This window comes from Calonectris borealis, unplaced genomic scaffold (genome assembly GCF_964195595.1).
Source record: "Calonectris borealis unplaced genomic scaffold, bCalBor7.hap1.2 HAP1_SCAFFOLD_58, whole genome shotgun sequence".
NCBI lineage: Eukaryota > Metazoa > Chordata > Aves > Procellariiformes > Procellariidae > Calonectris > Calonectris borealis.
This window is the reverse complement of record NW_027441464.1, coordinates 949,171-968,332: the sequence shown is the minus strand read 5'-3', so window position 1 is coordinate 968,332 and position 19,162 is coordinate 949,171. Positions and strand designations below refer to the sequence as shown.

General features: G+C 49.1%; 1 long non-coding RNA gene across 1 annotated transcript; it reads left to right on the top strand.

The window, feature by feature from the left end:
* The first annotated feature begins 8,563 nt into the window (after positions 1-8,563).
* LOC142076493 (uncharacterized) lies at positions 8,564-12,287 on the top strand. The gene is made up of 2 exons (XR_012671196.1): positions 8,564-9,807; positions 9,853-12,287. It is a non-coding gene; the product is annotated as an uncharacterized LOC142076493 (long non-coding RNA).
* Positions 12,288-19,162: the final 6,875 nt, after the last annotated feature.

The window sequence follows — 19,162 nt, the reverse complement described above, 5'->3', positions numbered from 1 at the left end:
AAGGCTCAATTTGCTAAATTGGCTCCTGTGTATGTGATGCAAATAAGAGATGACTTGGCAGCGTTTACATCTCAAGTGCCGTCGAGGTCTTTTCAGGGGTACTTCTGGACTGCAGGTCATGTGCCTGAGTGGTCCTGAGTCCCAGCTCCTGCCAACAGTTTTATCTCCTGGAGATACGTTTCATTTGGACTCATTTTCTCAGCTAAGTCTATCCGAGTCTTACAGACTTGGGCCCCTTGGGATGGTGCTGTTGTAGTTCGAGGGCTCAAGTGGCACTGTTTGGTTTACCGTTGCTTTGCCAAGGCAAAGCCCATTGCAGGATAACGGTCCCACAAAAAGCCTGGCACTGCAGTCTTCTCGGTAGTCGTCTGTAGCCTTCACGCTGCCAGGCTGTTGCTGCTGTTTCCTCAGAAGTAAAATTCACCCTAATCCTGGGACGTCTCTCCTGCCCTCTCTGGACAGAGTAATGGCTGGTCATTCATGAACTGGTCATGCTCTGCCTTCAACCTAGGCAGGGTATTTTCCCGCAGTCCCATCTTTTTCTGAAGTAAACATCACAGTTGTTATAATCATGAAAAAGCTGAATTTTTTTCTTCCTTGTACAAATACTGCTTTGTACAATACTTTCTTCATTTCCCTGTTCTGTGTTGGTAGCTCTGAGCATTTAATCTGGTCTACCTGAGCCTCCTGAACCCCAAAGCAGTGTTCTGAAGGAGACCTTATTAGGGATTTCTTCAACACTGTTAAAATAAAAGCTGCTTGCTCTGCTGTAAATTGGGGTGATGGAAAAGGCCGCTGTGGTTTTTGAGTCTTTTTATGCCTTCAATTTTTTAGATCGGCAGGGAAAACTTCTGTCGGGCTTTCTCTTTGTGTGCATCCTGGTGCCTTTCTCGCCAGCTTTCTTTGCCAAACGCGGGCTATTGCTTAAGACTTCCATCAGAGGTGAATGCCTGTCACACAGCAAGGGTTTTTGGGTATCGGACGAGAAAACAGCAACGGCCTACAGACCAAGTCTGATCAACCTCATTATAATAACATAAGTTGACAATCAATATAATGAAGCCTGAGTGGAGCAAGCTAAGCATGAGCAAAAGAGAGAAGGGGGAATCTCACTTGCCGTGTAGGCAAGGTACAGCACCGTTAAGGATTAATCTTACCCGCTGATGAGCAAGTTGGGGAAATTGTCGACCTGTCGTGTTCTCCGTCATGACTTAAGGACACCTCCTTCGCTGGGCAGCACCCCTGGACCAGCCAACGAGAGCTACCCCGAGTCAGTGTTGGGGCGCCTTATTTATGGGATGGCGCCTTCTCTGTTCCGTGGTAAGACTGACAGGTTGACGTAGACACGTCCTTTACGTACAAAGCTGGACGTGTCTCAGAAGGGCTGGCGATCCGCAGGGAGTTACATGCAATTGGTCACAGGTTCCTGTGTGCGAGTGGGTCCGTGCCGCTGTGTGAGCAGCGCAAGCACGCTATGTAAGCGCTTTCCACTGTCCCCTGCCATACCTGAGGCCAGGAGCGTCTCGCCACACTCCACCCCTTATGGGGTGGGTAACGGTGTGATCCAGCGGTTGGGGTAACAGCCCTGCAGAGTGAGAGCGCGAGCCTCTCTTGCCTCTCCACGTGCGAAATGGCTGGGCGGTGAACGGAGAGGTGGTGGAGGAGGAGGAGGGCTTTCCCAAGCGGGAGGCAAATGCGAGATTAATCCCTATCGGTATGTTTGATCGTTTGCTTCTAGGACATATGGCAAAGCAAAGCTTAATCACAATCCAAACAAAACTTCTTAATGGGCTAAAGAATATTACACTGATAAGAGTTTTTGTTACTGTGTTTTGCAAATTTACAGATGGTACCCAACTAAACAGGTCAGAAAGTGAAACTCCACCGGGAGGTATTGCGATTTGATGTATCGTTTGTAAATGTTTGGAAATGGCACGGACGTTGTGTTCGATTTGCCGAGATTGTTAACATCGGTGCCGCAGGTGGTGTGAATCGATGCTCAGACACCTCCTTGTTGCAGGGTAAGCGTATCAAGTACGAGACGATTTGTCCTACTATCAAAGCTCAAGAAGAACTTCCCTGTTGCAAGGCTGAAGTGGCACCTACTGTGCGATTGCCTGTGGCTTCCATGGTAGCGGATAGATTGTTAAGAGCTCCTTCTAGTTCGTTAACCCCGAGTCCAGGAATTAAGGGTCTGATTAAATGTCTCCATCTGGAATCATGGGGGGTTCCTCATACTGGGGTGAAGAGGTGGAGGGTCAGATCTACGCATGCGGCAGGGGCTGCGTTAACGCCCCCACCTCCCGCTGCACGAATGACCGCAGGCAGAGGCGCTGTGAAACGAACATCAAACCTTTAATGACTTAAGAAAGAAATAGAGAGATGGGAGAGGGCTGGGGCAGGTCGCATGTTGCAGGGATCCGTGCTCCACGCCTTCTCTATCAGCCTATCAACAGCGGTCGGGGGGCGTGGAGCACTTTGACCCCTGGCGTCCCTCAGGGTTCTGGCTCGCTTGGTGGGCACGTTGTTGCCGTCAGATGCCCTGCGCTTGCTGCTGCCTGCTTGCTGCCTGCTGCTGCCTGCCACCGCACGGTCCCCACCCGGCTTCCCCTCCCGCAGGGTTTTTGAGTGTTTTACCACCCGGCACACCACCATCTTCTTCCTCTTCTTGGGTGGCGTGTTGTCCCACGGGGAGGTCTCTTGTGTCTTGGGGGTGCCGGCTGGCGCGGGGCGCTTGGCCTGCTGGCCGCCCGCCTCACCCAATCTGGGCACCACCCGGCGGGAGACGATGCCCAGCGACAGCGGCAAGCGGGTCAAAACCACCCGGGGCTGCCTCCGCAGCGCCTCCTCCGCCAGTTGGGCCATGTGGGGCGGATGGCGCTGGGGGGCAGCCACGGGGCTCAGCAGAGGACTCTCCAAGGGACCCTTCAGGGGATCCTCCGGAGGACTCTCTGGGCAACCCTTCAAGGGACTCCCCAAGGGACTCTCCTCAGAAGTCTCCACGGGACGCTCCGTCAGCCCGGTGGGGAGGACCGCTGCCACCCCGCCCTGCTTCCCCTTGAGGTCCAGCAAAGGGGAAGTCGCCACCCCTGAGAGGGGGTCGGCGTCCCCCAGCATCGCTGCCACCACTCGGCCCATGGGGCATTCGCCCTCCGCCTCGTACTCTGAGAAGTCGGGGGGCTGGTTGGGGAAGGCGGTGCTGGTGAGACTGTCGGAGATGTCGAGGACATCAGGGATGGTGTCCTCGCTGTCCCCCAGCCCTGCCACTGACGCTGGCTCCTTGGGGCAGCTGCCCTCTGCCACGCACTTGGAGAGCTCATTGAGGAGGGCGGTCAAGGTGCAGCTGTTGGGCTCATCAGGGGTGGCATCCTCGCTGTCCCCCAGCCCCGCCACTGACGCTGGCTCCTTGGGGCAGCTGCCCTCTGCCATGTACTTGGAGAGCTCGTTGAGGAGGGCGGTCAAGGTGCAGCTGTTGGGCTCATCAGGGATGGTGTCCTCGCTGTCCCCCAGCCCTGTGGCTGCCGCTTGCTCCTTGGGGCAGCTGCCCTCTGCCACGCACTTGGAGAGCTCGTTGAGGAGGGCGGTCAAGGTGCAGCTGTTGGGCTCATCAGGGGTGGCGTCCTCGCTGTCCCCCAGCCCCGCCACTGCCGCTGGCTCCTTGGGGCAGCTGCCCTCTGCCACGTACTCTGAGAGGTCGGGGAACTTGTTGAGGAGGGCGATCAAGCAGGGGCTGATGGGAACTTCGGGAACGTCAAGGACGGTGTCCTTGCTGTCCATGGTGTCGAGCCAGGTGAGCGTGTCGGTGATGTCCACGGTGAAAGACTGATCGTCCTGAAACTGCAGGTTGTCCCCTGCCAGCTCAGGAAAGGCCTCAGCAAAGGGATCTGGCCCCAGGTCGGGCAGGTCCAGGGCCTTCTCCGGGGCCTCCGGGATGGTCACCCCTGCTGAAAAAGCAATCAAAGCCAGCCCAACCCCGGGGCAACGCAACCTTTCTTAGGCACGGGACACCCGCCTGTGGGCTCTGCCATCCCCCAAACCTCACCTTTGGGCTTTGTCTCGGTTCTGCTGCGTGGCAGAGCTGGGGCAGGCCAGTGGGGGCTGGCGGCAGGAACACTGTCCTCGATGACCACCACGTCATTGTCAGAGGCCTCCAACGGCTGCTTGGTGCTGCCGGGCAGGGTGTGGACCACAGGGAGGCCCTGCACCCAATGCTGAGCTATCAGCTGGCGGGGCACCAGCGTCCCCGTCACCACCTGCTGTCCCCAGCCATAGGCAGGGGGACAGGGAGCAGCCACGGGGGTAAGCGGCACCACACCGGGGAGCTGCACCACCTGCCCCGGCGCCCCCCGGGGCCCTGGCACCCCCTGCAAGGCGGTGTCCTGGGCCAGCTGGTAGGTGACGGTGTGGAGCTGGGCAGGCTCACAGGACACCGGCAGCTCTGGGACAGGGGGCAGCACGCCAGCAGTGACCGGTGGCAGCATGGCCAGGGTGGTGAAGCTGACGCCGGGCACCTCCGACGCCATCGGGAGCCAGAGAGGGAACCTCTCTGTTAGGGGAAGCGAAGAGAGGTGATGGGGTGAGATATTGGTGGGTAGCATGGGTTGGGGGGTTACCCAGAGGGCAGGAGCACCAGGAGGAGCTGCTGTACCTGCCGTGGCGGTCGGTCAGTGTGGGGTTTGTTTGGGGCAATCGGCGTTCCGGGGGGGGTCCGTCCCCATGGCGATCATTATGACAGCGCCTGCTTCAGCCAGCCTTGCGATGGTTTCATTTTTCACACCACAGCAACTTCCCATCTCAGTGGTTTCCCATCGTGTGCTGATGTCCTGTCCTCAATGCTGATTTCGCATCCCCACTGTGGTTTCCCATCTCAACGATGGTTTTTTTTGGGAGGTGATTTCCGTGTCCAAGGGGAAGGGATGGGACCAGCACCGCTGGCCCTGCGATGCTGACGTGTGCGCGCTGCCCCATCTTCCACGATGGTGGAGATGGGAGGGGGCCCTGGGGCACTTTTGGGTTGTTTTTGTCCTCCTCCCTCTCTGGTCTGGGCCAGAGGTCAGGCTTGGTCTTGCTGTTGGGGAAGCGAAGCTCTGTGACGTTCATGATGTTGGACATTAGGAGAAATTTCTTTACTGAAAGAGTGGTCAGGCCTTGAACAGGCTGCCCAGGGAAGTGGTGGAGTCACCATCCCTGGAAGTATTTAAAAGACGTGTAGATGAGGCGCTTGGACGTGGTTTAGTGGGTATGGTGGTGTTGGGTTGACGGTTGTGCTCGATGATCTTAGAGGTCTTTTCCAACCTTAATGATTCTATGATTCTATGTGGCCCTTCCTGGGGAGCGCTGGTGGGGCCGTGCCGGGTGTGGAGAAGCATCGTGGGGCAGTGGGCGGGCGTCCTTCCCTGCGGGTCTGTGAGTGCAAGGGCTACGCCGGCGGTTAGCGAGAGCTGCAGGGAGCCTTCCCCTGTGCCCCGGCTCAGCCGCGCTCTGGGAGTGTCCCCGACGGATGCTCAGACCCCAATGGAGGCCAAGGAAGAGATGTCGGAGGGACCCGGAGCCCTGCAAGCCTCAGGCTCGAGCTTGACGGGAGCTCCTGGGGCGCAGGGCGTGCCGCTGCACCCAGCAGACCCCTGCCTGGAGCTTGAGTGCCGTGACGCGGGAGATGTGGAAGGGAGAGGTCTCCTCCGACCCTGCAGAGCTGCGGAGGGAGAAGGAGAAAACATCGGGGGGTCGAGGAGGAGCCCGCATCTCCCCTGCTGTGGGCAGCACACCCGGCCCATGCCCACCGCTGACACAAGCCGGTTGTGGATGGGGTGGAAGTGCTTGGTGAGCCTGACGGCGAAGATGACGTTGGGGATGAGGAAGAAGGAGCAGCATCCCAGGCCGAAGCAGGTGGCATTCTGCAAGGAGAGAGCATGCTGGGCTGGGTGGGGAGAGGCAGCCCCCGGGGTCTGGAGGGGCTTGGGGAGCCTGGCGGTGGCTGTTCCCAGTGGTGTGGGGGAGTCAGGGCTGCCATCGGCCCCGGCTGCCCCCAGTTCGTGCCAGTGTGGCCAACCCAGTGCAGGTCTTGCGCAAAGAACCGCAGCTTCTTCCTCGTGAAGCAGCCGATGTCCTGGGCAGAGGGAAGGCAGCATGGAAGGCAGGCGTCGCGCTTCCCAGCCTGGCTCCAGCCCCGCTCCAGCCAGCCCAGACTGCGGGATGAGTCAGAGAAGGGGGTACAAACTGTATGAGGCATCTTCCGTGTTTATAAGCCTGCGTGGGCTGACATGCAGCAAGTGTTTGAGACTGTCTTTACTCCCGAGGAAAGAATTAAAACCTGGGAAACAAATCCAGGAGGCCTGTTCCAGGGTTTCAACACATCCTCGGTAAAGAAATGCTTCCTCGTGTCAAGTCTGAAGCGCCCCTGGCGCAGCTTTGAACCATTCCCAGGCGTCCTGTCCCTGGATCCCAGGGAGAAGAGATCAGCACCTCCCTCTCCACGTCCCCTCCTCAGGAAGCTGCAGACAGCAACGAGGTCACCCCTCGGCCTCCTTCTCTCCAAACGAGACAAACCCAGAGTCCTCAGCCGCTCCTCAGAGGACATGCCTTCCAGCCCTGCCACCAGCTTGTTGCCCTCCTCTGGAAACACTGAAGTACCTTAACATCCTTCTTAAACGGGGGGGCCCAGTTTACGGGATTGCATTCCTGTACGATGTTCCCCCCAGTAAGGGAATGCCATTAGTACAGCTATAGCTAATTGTTTCAGGACGTGCTATGTCAGCATTCATTTGCCTCACGCAGCGTTTGCAGAGAGGAAAGCGTGGTCTTAAAATGCACTGGCTACCAGTTCATTTTCAAGCATAGCTCAAAGCATAGGTTTGAGCTCGTAAATCCCCTGTGGTTTGAAAGCTTTGCTACTTAAAGGCAGGGGGCACTCATGGCAGGGGAGTTCGCCTCTAGCCTCGCTCTGCCCTGCTGATCCATCAGATCCACGTTTGGACACGTGCAAGGGCCTGTCTCGTCACGCTCGGCTTGCATCAAAACGTTGAGATTCTTTAACTTGAACAGACGTAGTCTGGCAGCTTTCTGCACTCATTGCGCCAGTTTTCCAAACTAATTACCGTGTGTGTGCTAGAAGATTGTTTTTCATAGTTACTTTTATTAATTAAAAAAAAAAAGGACTTCTTTTTATCTGAACAGCGTCCTCAGTGATTTCCTGACACCGACATTCCCAGGTGGTTTTAGGTGGGCGTATAAAAAGCAAAATCTTCAGTGCTTCTTTGCAGCTGTCTTACAGGGACTCTTTAAAGACAGGCAGTTGCCTTTTGCTGTCGGATGGCCACCTGGCCAGCCACCTCCTTGCCCATATCAGCATTATCAGCCACAACCTTCCTCTTCCCTAAATGCCTGCAGAATTCATTTAAAAACTCAGCGACCTTTATTCACACGCCTGGAGAGAAAAGCACATCCCCACAGACAGCAGTGCCATGAACTGCATCGCGCTGACCCACCAGTGTTCTGTCTCTTGTAGCTTTTTCAGTGTCTGGGCTGATTTGGCGCTTTCTCCAAGGAAACTTCCACAGTGGAAGCTCAGTTACTGCCAGCTGTGGTTATTTTCCTCCCTAGGAGGCAGACACCCCTTCTGAAAACGACGAGGCTGACGCCACCAGCTTCACGTTCAGAGCCCACCCACACCGCGCGTCCGTTGCGCAGCGGCCGGTGGAGGGCTGGATCTGCTGTCGTGACTGCGTGGAGCTGGACTCCAGTAGGCGACTGATGGGTGAAAGCCTCACTAACACATCTCTCAGGCTCCACCCTTCATGCTTTGATGTCATCAAATGAACAAAACACTGAAGTTCATTAAACAGGTCTTTTAAATTTAGATTGCAGAAAACCATCGTTCCAGAAATCTAGGTTTCCTTCTCCACGTCATATTCTGGATTCATGGCACCCTTGAGCCAGAAAAGGCTGTATGCATGCTCTCAACGTCTCTGCAAAGTTCATGCAGGGGGAACTGAACCCCTTCCTTTCACCTCTGGCGTCACCATAACCAAATGTGTATGGTACAAACGCCCTTATTTACGTACTCTGAACGTACATACCAATTTTGGCACTAATGTACAAAATGACAAGAATAGTACCTGCCTTACTCTTTCAGTACTCAAAATACTAAATGCTAAAGGAAAAAGAGATTTGCCAGGGTTTTAGATAAGATCTGAACATCTTCCCACCAACTGAGGTAGGCAAGTAACTCTCAGAAAGGTTAAGTCACAAATGAGCTCTGAAAGTTTTACCCTGCGGCTGAAGCGCATTTTGTATCCCGCATAAACACGGCCAACTGCGCAGCTCGGTTTCAGTGGGAAAAGGGGATGTGATGGCGATAGCAGCAATGGACACTTTTTACAGTTTGGAAGAGTCGTCGTTTGCCTCGCTGTGCTTTGGGCACGGATCCAAATGTTCTAGGTCTGAAAATGACCAACGTGTCCATCACAGCGGTGTCACCTCCCCTTTTTCAAAGCCTGTGCTATTTCCGTGACGGTCTATTGGCACCGTCCGTCCCAGCCCGTGGCTCTGGTTACACTGGGGCTGCGGCTGCCGAACTCACTCCCCTGCGCCCCCGGGGAAGGGTTTGTGTCCAGCCAGATCAAGTCCCTGGCCCTCCTTGCTGCGTGGCCTCACGGACGTTGGGTCTGGCACAGAGAGGGGACGGCTCGTAGGGGCGGTCTCTGGGCTGCGGGGTTGGTCTCTGCCACGGCCTGAGAGAAGAGGAACAGCACTGGCTTTGCAGAGATGCTGCAAGGGGCCCCAGTGCTTTGGGGCACCCACTGGTGTCCTGCCAGGCGTGGGAAGGGTTCTTGCCCGCGAGGTCGATCGGGCTGCGGGCGTTTTGCCACTCTCGGAAGCCCCTGAGTTGGCTCCAGGCTGAGGGGGAACAGGGGTTGGGCATCTCCTGGGCGGCACGAGCAGCCTGTGGGACGAGGAGGCGGGTCTCGCTCGCACGCTTAGGGAAGAGCCGATCGCCAGCTTGGGGGTCAGGAAGGAATTTCCCCCCGGGGCAGATCGGCACTGGTCCCCGGGGGTTTTTTGCCTTCCTCTGCAGCCTTGAGCACGACCCCGTGCCAGGGCTCCTCCGGTCCCTTTCGGCTGGGTCACTGCCTGCTGCTCGCGCACCACGAAGATGGCCTGTCGTGCCCTGCGTCTGGGGAGGGGAAGGATAAATGAAACCAGGAAATGGATGAACGAAATGAAATGAAAGCATGAAATGAACGAATGAAATGAAATGAAAAGAAATGAAATGAAATGAAAGCATGAAATGAAATGAAACACATGAAAGAATGAAATGAAAAACTGAAATGAAACAATGAAATTATGAAATGAAACAAAAGAATTAAATAATGCAATGAAAGAATAAAATGAAAGAATGAAAGAATGAAATTATGAAAAGAAATGAAATAATGAAATGAAATGAAAAAATGAAATAGGGAAATGGAATGAAAGAATAAAATGAAAGAATGAAATGAAATTATAGGTGGAAATGAAATGAAAGAATAGAACGAAAGCATGAAATGAAAGAAATGAAGGAATTTATTTCTTACTTATTTCTTATTTATTTTTTGTCATTATTTCATTCGTTAATTATTTCATTCTTTCATTTCATTTTATTTTATTTCATTTCATTCTTTCCATTCCTTTTACTTCATTCATTAAATTTTTTCATTTCATTTTTTCATATCCTTTCATTTTTTAATTTCATTCTTTCATTTAATTTCTTTCACTTCATTCTTCATTCACGAAATGATGAAATGAAAGAATGAAAGAATGACAAGAAATAATGTAAGAAAGAAAGAATGAAAGAATGACAAGAAATAATGAAAGAAGGAAAGAATGAAAGAATGACAAGAAATAATGAAAGAAGGAAAGAATGAAAGAATGACAAGAAAAATGAAATGAAAGAATGAAATGAAATAATGGAATGAAATAAGGAAATAATGAACTGAAATGAAATGATCAAATGAAATTATGACATGAAACTAAAATCATGAAATGAAAATAATGAGATGAAATGAAAATAAATGAAAAAATGAAATAAAAAGAATGAAATGAAAAAAATGAAATTCAATGTTAGATGTAAATTAAATGAAAAAAAGAAATTAATCAAAAGAATGAAATTAAATGAAAGAATGAAAAGAAAATATGAAATGAAATGAAAGAATGAAATGATATGAAATGAATAATGAAATAATGAAAAAAAAAAGGAAATAACGAAATAATGAAATAATGAAATGAAATAATGAAAAACGAAAGAATTATTTGAAAGAATGAAATGAAATGAAATAAAAGAAAAATGAAATAAAATTAAAGAATGTAATTAAATGACATGAAATGAAATGAAATAACGAAATGAAATAACGAACTGAAAGAATGAAATGAAATGATGAAATAAAATCAAATTAAATTAAATGAACTAATAAAATTAAATGAAGTAATGAAATGAAATCAAAGAATGAAATAAAATTAAATGGAAGAAAAATGAAATGAAAGAATGAAATTAAACAAAAAGGAATGAAATTAAACAAAAAGGAATGAAATTACATGAAAGAATGAAAGGAACTGAATAAATGAAATGAATGAAATGAAAGAAAAATGAAATGAAATGTAAGGAAAGAATGAAATGAAAGGAAATGAATGAATGAAATAATGAAGAATTAAATAATGAAAGAAAAAATACTGAAATAATGAAATGAAATTAAATAAAATTAACTGTAATGAAATGAAACAATGGAAAGAAATTAAATGAAATGCGAGAAAAAATAAATTAAAGAAAAATTAAATTAAATGAAAGAATGTAATGAAATGATAGAACGAAGTGAAAGAATGAAAGAATGAAGGAATGAAAGAATGAAGTGAAATGAAAAGAAAGAAAGAAATGTAACGAAAGAATGAAATTAAATTAAACGATAGATTGAAATGAAATGAAAGAATGGAATGAAAGCATGAAATTAAAGAAATTAATGAATTTATTTCTTACTTATTTTTATTTATTTATTGTCAATATTTATTCTTTAATAATTTCATTAATTCATTATTTCTTGCCATTATTTCATTTTTCATTTCATCGTTTCATTTGAGTTCAGTTCAGTTTTTTATTCCTACTTTTCATTTCACTTCATTCTTTCATTTCATTCTTTCTGTCATTTCTGTCATTTCATTTGATTTCATTCTTTCCATTCCTTTAATTTTATTCTTTCATTTCACTTTTCATTTCATTTTTTTATTTTCATTTCAATTTTTAACTTAATTTCATTCTTTCACTTAATTTAATTTCTTTCATTCATTCTTTCATGAAATGATGAAATGAAAGACTGAAATGACAATAACGAAAGAATGAAAGAATGACAAGAAATAATGAAATGAAATTAAATAATCAAATGAAAGAATGAAATGAAATGAATGAAATAAAATGAAAGAACAAAATGAAAGGCTGAAATGATGAAATGAAATGATGAAACTAAATGAAATAATGAAATAAAATGAAAAAGTGAAAAAATGAAATAATGAAATGAAGTAATGACATAACGAAATGAAAGAAAAATGAATTGAAATTATAAAATAAAATCATGAAAGGAAATTAAAATCATGAAATGAAAATCATGAAATTATATGAAATAAAATTATGAAATGAAAAGAAATGAAAGAATGAAATAATGCAATAATGAAATGAATGAAATTAAGTTAAAAATGAAAGAATAAAATTAAATAATAGATTGAAATGAAATGAAAAAATGCAATTAAATGAATAAATGAAAAGAAAGTATGAAATGAAACAATGAAATAACAAAATAATGAAATAACGCCATGAAGTAACGAAATAACGAAATGAAATCAGAAATGAAATGAAATGAACGAATGAAATGAGATTAAATGAAATGAAATTAAATGCAAGAATTAAATAATAACAGTAAATAATTAATAATGAAACAATGAAATAACAAAATAATGAAATAAAGAAATAACAAAGGAATTAATTGAAAGAGTGAAATGAAACAAAATCAAATTAAATGAAATGAATGAAATGCCATGAAAGGAAATGAAATCATGAAATTAAATGAAATAATAAAATGAAATGAAACAATGTAGTAAAATTAGATGAAATAATGAAATGAAATGAAATGAGATGAGATGAGATGAAAGAAGAAATGGAATTAAATGAAATTAAATGTAAATATGAAATAAAATCAAATGAAAGAATGAAATACTGAAATAATTAAATGAAATAATGAAAGAATGAAATGAAAGGATGAAATGAAATGAAACTGAAATGAAATGAAAGAATGAAATGAAAGAAAAGAAAGACGTGAAAAGAAGAAATGAAATGAGATTAAATTAAATGAAATCAGATTAAATGAAATTACATGAATGAAGGAAATGAAATGAATAAATGAAATGAAATGAAAGAATGAAATGAAGGAAAACTGAAATTAAATGTAAGGAAAGAATGAAATGAAAGAAATGCATGAATGAAAGAATGAAAGGAAGGAATGAAATAATGAAATGAAAGGAAGGAATGAAATAATGAAATGAAAGAAAAAAATACTGAAACAATGAAAGAAATGAAAGAAATTAAATAATGAAATGGAACAAAATATGAAATGAAATGAAATATGAAATGAAGTTAAATGAAATAAGAAATGAGAAATGAAATGAGAAATGAGAAATGAAATGAGAAATGAAATATCAAATATGAAATATGAAATACAAAATGAAATGAGAAATGAAATGAGAAATGAAATGAAATGGGAAATGAAATGAAATATGAAATGAAATATGAAATGAAATGAGAAATGAAATGAAATGAGAAATGAAATGAGAAATGAAATTAAATATGAAATGAAATGAAATGAGAAATGAAATGAGAAATGAAATGAAATGAGAAATGAAATGAAATGAAATAATGAAATGAAATGAAATATGAAATGAAATGAGAAATGAAAGATGCGATGAGATGAGATGAGATGAGATGAGATGAGATGAGATGAGATGAGATGAGAGGAGATGATGAGGAGATGATGAGATGAGATGAGATGAGATGATGAGATGATGAGATGAGATGAGATGATGAGATGAGGGTGGTGAAATACTGGCACAGGTTGCCCAGAGAGGTGGTAGATGCCCCATCCCTGGAAACATTCAAGGTCAGGCTGGACAGGGCTCTGAGCAACCTGATCTGGTTGAAGATGTCCCTGCCCACGGCAGGGGGGTTGGACTAGATAACCCTTAAAGGTCACTTCCAATCCAATATTCCAAACTATGCTCTGATTCTATAATTCTAGGAAATGATAGGTTGAAATGAAATGAAAGATTGAAATGAAGGAGTGAAATTAAATGACACAAATGAAATGAAAGAACGAAATGAAACAAAATGAAATTAAATGAAATAATGAAATAAAATGAAAGAATGAAAGAATGAAATAATGAAATGAAATATTGCAAGAATGAAAGAATGAGAGACTGAAACAAAAAACAAAATGAAAGAATGAAATGAAAGAATGAAATGAAATGAAATGAAATGAAATGATGAAATGAAACGAAATGATGAAATGAAACAAAAGAATGAAAGGAAATGAAAATGAAACGAAAGAAATGAAATTAAATTAAATGAACTGAGATGAAATGACAGAATGAAAAGAAAGACGAAAGAATTAATTGAAATGAATGAATGAAATAATGCAATGCAAGAAATACTGTAATAATGAAAAGAATGAAAGAAGGAAACACTGAAATAATGAAACTAAATGAAATGAAACTAAATGAAATGAAACTAAATGAAATGAAACTAAATGAAAGGAAAGAAAGAAAATAAATGAAAGAATGAAATGAAAGAATGAAATTAAATGATAGAATGAAGTGAATGAAAAAATGAATGAAATGAAATGAAAGAATGAAATGAAAAGAAAGAATGAAATGAAAGAATGAAATTAAATTAAACGATAGATTGAAATGAAATGAATGAATGAAATTAAGTGAAAGAATGAAAGAAAGTGAAAGAATGAAATGAAAGAATGCAATGAAGGAATGAAATACTGAAATAAATGAAATTAAATGATAAAAGAATAAAATGAAGCAATGAAATGAAATCAAATGAAAGAGTGAAATGAAATGATATAATGAAGCAAAAGAGTGAAAGAACAGAACAGAATGGAATGGAATGGAATTAAATTAATTAAATTAAATTAAATTAAATGCAGGAATGAAATGAAATTAAATGCCAGGGGCTGTCCAAAGAGCGCCCTGCTGCAGCTGCAGCTGGACCCCGCCTGCCCTGGTGCCTCGGCAGCGTCCGGACCTCTTGGAAAACACCGTCAGGCCCCGCTGTGGGCAGAGGCGGGCGCCTGCACAGCCCTGCCCCATGGGGAAGGACACAGGGGCAGGACGAAGCCCCGTGGGGCAGGGCAGAGGCGCTGCCAAAGCCCTGGCTCCCTCTGCTCTTCCTTTCGGCCTTCCCTTCTGGTGACCAAAAGGTGACCAGGGGATGCAGGACGTAGAAACGCCCCCCATCCCCTCGTTCCCCCCATCCCCTCGTTCCAGCTGCCTGCACGCCCACCCCTCAGCCCCCGCCCGGCCAGCCCGGCCTCCCTCCCTCCCTCCCTGCTGGCTGCCCGCTCCCTGCCCAGGCTCTGCTCGGAGGGCAGAGGCCATTCACAGGATGGCGTGGGCTTGGTTGGGAACCTCTCCCACCCCTCGCCAGCCCTGACCGCAGCTGCCAGACCCCAGAGAGGACGGGGGCCAGCACCGCGCCGCACCGCCCAGCCCCGCCGTGGGACGTGGCACCACGACTCACCGGAAAGTGGCAAGGCAGGAACCAGTGGGGCAGATGGGGATGAGGGAGGTCCTGTCCTCGCCGCTGCCTTCCTCCTCCTCCTCTTCTTCCTCCCCCGCCACCTCCGTCCCGCTGCTCAGCGCCCACAGCTGGTCCAGGGCCAGCGGAGCTGTGGGTGCACGGTGGTGCCACGTCTGCAGAGAGGAGAGGCAGGCAGTGAGCTGGAGGTGGCCTCCTTGGGGTCCCCCTGGGTCCCCTGTCCCCCACCTGCCGTTGGGATGGACATTGGTGCATCCAGCACCAAGGTCCCGGGGCCTGGGGCTGGTGCCGGGGTGTCCCTGGGATCCCAGGGACAGGGGAAAGGCAGCTGGGGTCTCAGGGTCTTACTGCAGCCTGGTGATCACCAGCTCCTCCTGGAGGAGGAGAAGGCGCCTCTCGCTCCTCTTGCGGCCCCGGGTCAGCCGCACGCCGGCGCTCAGCACCGGCTCAGCGTCGGTGAGAGCCTCCCTGCAGAGCAGAGCGCGGCGGGCATGAGCAGCGCCGCTGCTGCGGGGCCCGGCTGTGCCCGCGTGTCCCCGAGCTGTGGGGGAGCCCACCTGGAGCCGCAGCAGCAGTTGGCCTGGCCCATCCCGCCCGGGCCAGGAGGACCCTCACGGTGTGCGGTGCTCGCCGATGCCGAGGTCACGGCCCAGCCGGTGCGAGCGAGGCGGGGAAGCGGGGTGCCGGTGCCGGGGCAGCGCTGCTCGGCCAGACCCTGCCTCCTCCCAGCGCCGCTCCGTGCCAGCACAGCTCCGTCCTGCTGGCACTGGTGGCCGTGGGCTCCAACGGACCAACGTTCCGACCCCAGCGGAAACTGGGGGGGCGGTTCTCTCCAGTATGTAAGATTCCAGACAGCATGAAGTACTGGCACAGCCTACTGAAGGCCCGCGGAGTTTTAAGAGGGAGCAAAATCAGTCCCGAAACGTGACCATATGATGAGTTCTTGTGGCCTTGGGGAACTGGGCATGGCAACTCTTTGCGTGGCCTTCACCTGTGCTCGGTCCTGCCTTCCGGTGCTCAGCGGCGATGGTCTTCACTCCTCTGTCAGCAGTTTAGTGGGGAAGCAGCGCCGGGGTTTCCAATCAGCAGCAATGAGGTGTTGCCATCTGCTTAGCAAGGAGGTCCCTAAGCCACTGTGCCTCAGTCAGGAGCGTGCGGCTTTCCCTGGATTCCCCGTGCCCTGCCTGGGGCATCCGCAGTCAGTCCCACCCTCTGTCCGCAGGTCTCCCTGGGCCACTGCCATGAGGATCACAAGGGCATCTTCTCTCTTTCCAACGTGGGACGGCTGCCGCTTGTTAGGGGGCAGGGAGAAAGAGGATGAACCCTGGGGACAGAGCCCAGAGACGCAGTTTCCGCAGAACTCCAGCTCTATCTTTTCTTCCTTAACTCCAACTGTTTAACGCCAGCGCAGTGTTCTGTGCTTCCTGCGTTGCGCAGTGCGCATCCCGTGTTGACTGCATCCCGTCACATGAGGGAGCCTCTCTCCTCCGCCCATCCCAGCCAGATCTCACACCTACAGGACAACACACTCTGTAACTAAACTTTAGCTTATGAGCTCATTAGGAAAGAAAACAAACAAACACAGCAAACAAGGGCTCGATCCCCTTTGTACAGACTCGTCTAACACGTACATTCACTCGTTCACCACTTAATTAACGAGGTTTCTAACTCAAAGTTCTCTAATTTGTAACTCCCAACCTGGAACTCCTGCACCCGTGTACTGCTTTTTGCTGGGATAAATTTCCTCACAGTAGCTTGGGCGGGGCTGTGTTTTGGATCTGTGCTGGACACAGTGTTGGTAACACGGGGATGTGTTAGTTATTGCTGAGCAGCGCCTGCGCAGCCTCAGGGCCTTTTCTGCTCCTCGCCCTGCCCGCCAGCGAGCGGGCTGGGGCTGCACAAGGAGATGGGAGGGGACGCAGCCGGGACAGCGGACCCCGGCTGACCAAAGGCATCTCTCACGACATAGGACGTCGTGCTCAGCAGTGAGACTAGGGCTGGAGGCTGGCAGGGGCTGCCTTGCTCGGGGACTGGCTGGGCAGCCGTTAGTTGGTGGTGAGCAATTGTCTTCTTTTGCATCACTTCTTTTCTTGGCTGTATTTTCCTCTCTCTTTGTTGGTGGTTTTTTTTCCCTTTTTTTTTTTTTTTTGAATTATTAATCTGTCTTTATCCGAACCCACGAGTTCTCCCACTTTCACCCTTCCGATTCTCCCCCCCATCCCACCGCAGGGGAGTGAGCGAGCGGCTGTGTGGTGCTGAGCTGCCGGCCAGGGTTAAACCACGACAACCTGTGAGCAAAACAGTTACCTAGCCGACGGGGAGAGTGCTTGTCCTTCCTCCTCCGTCACGCTGCGGGCATCCCCTGTATCACACCGGGACGCACAAAAGCCTCAGCTCTCCGGCTGCTGCTGGAGCCACTTCGCGAGCTTTTCGGGTGAGCTGAGGTATTCACGCCGCCCAGCGTGGCAGTTGATCTATACCACCGCCACAGCGAGGGGTTCTGAAGAAACTGCCCGACAGTCATTGCACAAGGACGACGGCTGCAGGGGACAGCAAGCTGCAGGCGACAGGGGCTGCATAAGGACCTTTAGCCCTTCCTGGCCACCGTGCCCTGCCTGCGTGCGGCCCTCGCTCTGACCTCATGGCGCTGCTGCCAGCAGACGTGGAGGAATAATGGGGGTGGGCAGCAGGATAGAGGGGGAGTGAAAAAGGAACAGGGTCAGGGAGCAGGACAGAGGGACATAGCAAGAAACGGTGGGACAGGGAGCAGGACAGAGCGACACACAAGAATAACGACAGAGAGAGAAAGACCGGGATTTTGAGCCTCATGGAGGGATGGAGAAAGAAAGAGAGGGGTCAGGAGCCCTGTGGAGAGATGGGGGAAGACTGAAAAAGAAAGGGGGTCCGGGAGCAGCAGAAAGGGACAGCGAGAGGAAGAGATGGACAGGAAGAAGGACAGCGACAGTGGGATACAGAATGACAAAAAACGCAGAGATGGTGAGAGGACAGAGGGGGAGAGAGAGAAAGAGAAGGAGGGAGAGAGAGAGAGAGGAGGACGGGGACAGGGAGTGGGACACACAAGCAGAGAGAGAAAAGGCAGGACAGGGAGGAGGCCAGAGAGATTGTGAAAGACAGAGAGGGGTGCAGATCAGGACAAAGAGGCAGAGAACGAAAATAAACAGCGCTGGGCTGCAGGACAGAGACAGAGGAAGAAAAAAAGAGGGGCAGGGAGCAGGACAGAGGGGGAGCAAGAAAAAACAAAGGGGCGGGTAGAATGGCAGAGAAAGAGAGGGGCTTGGAAACTGGAGAGGGAGGAACAGGGAGCAGGATACAAGAACAGACAGAAGAAGAGGGGCACAGGGAAGCAAAAAGGTGACACCAGTGAGGGAAAGGGGGGGCAGGGGCACAGGAGGGACCCGGACACAGAAGAGGGGCGACACGGCCCCAGGGGCCCAGGACTCACCGCAGTTCCCGCTCTCCGTGCTGCCAGGAGAATGTTACAGCTCAGACACTTCTGTCCTGCCTCTCTCAGCTCTTACAACATGAGGCTTCCTGGACACACAGCCCCACGCACGCACACAGACACACACACTACCTGGCCGAACCGCACGTTTGGTTAGGCAAAAGCCCCCCGCGGTGCATGTCGGCGATCTGGTCTGCTGAGGAATACTCAGAGGGACCCTTCCTCACCCGGAGAGGCCATCTGCCTCTTGTCGGCAGCCGGGGGCAGCTTCCAGCCAGATCCCCTTCGTGTCCTTCTCCAGCCGCTTCACCTTTTTCCCATCTCTTCACCTTCAGCCTGAGCCAGATGCAGCCAACGACATCCCCGGGGGAGGATCGGACAACCGAGCCCTCAGTGCGGCCTCTGGGAGAGGGAAAGAACCGTCATTACCGCAGCCGGCCCCAGGCTGGAGCCCCTCCTGCTGCAGGAGCTCCTGCAGACACCGCTCCGTCCCCGTGCTGGCGCTGGCGGCACCCACGTTAACGGAGGATGGAGCGCGCCCGAGGCCCCGCTCGCTGCTGCCAGGACAGGCCGTGGGGGGCCTGGGCCTGCGGGACAGGCCCCAGGGGAGGGGCTGGGGCCGGGGCAGCTGCAGGGGGCGAGCGGGGCTGCAAACAGCCGTTGGCTTTGCCTTACGCCCTAACATATCACACGTGAGCCGTGTCACGAGAAAAACGTGCTCAATCACAACTTCCCGGCCGGATGAGCAAGGACACCACTCGTGGGTCTGCAGGTCAGAAGCCCAGTGCTGGTGCCGCCCCTCAGGTTCTTGACACCATGACAGGTCAACGTGAGACACTTCAAAGTGGCGTGCTTACTGCTGGAATGCC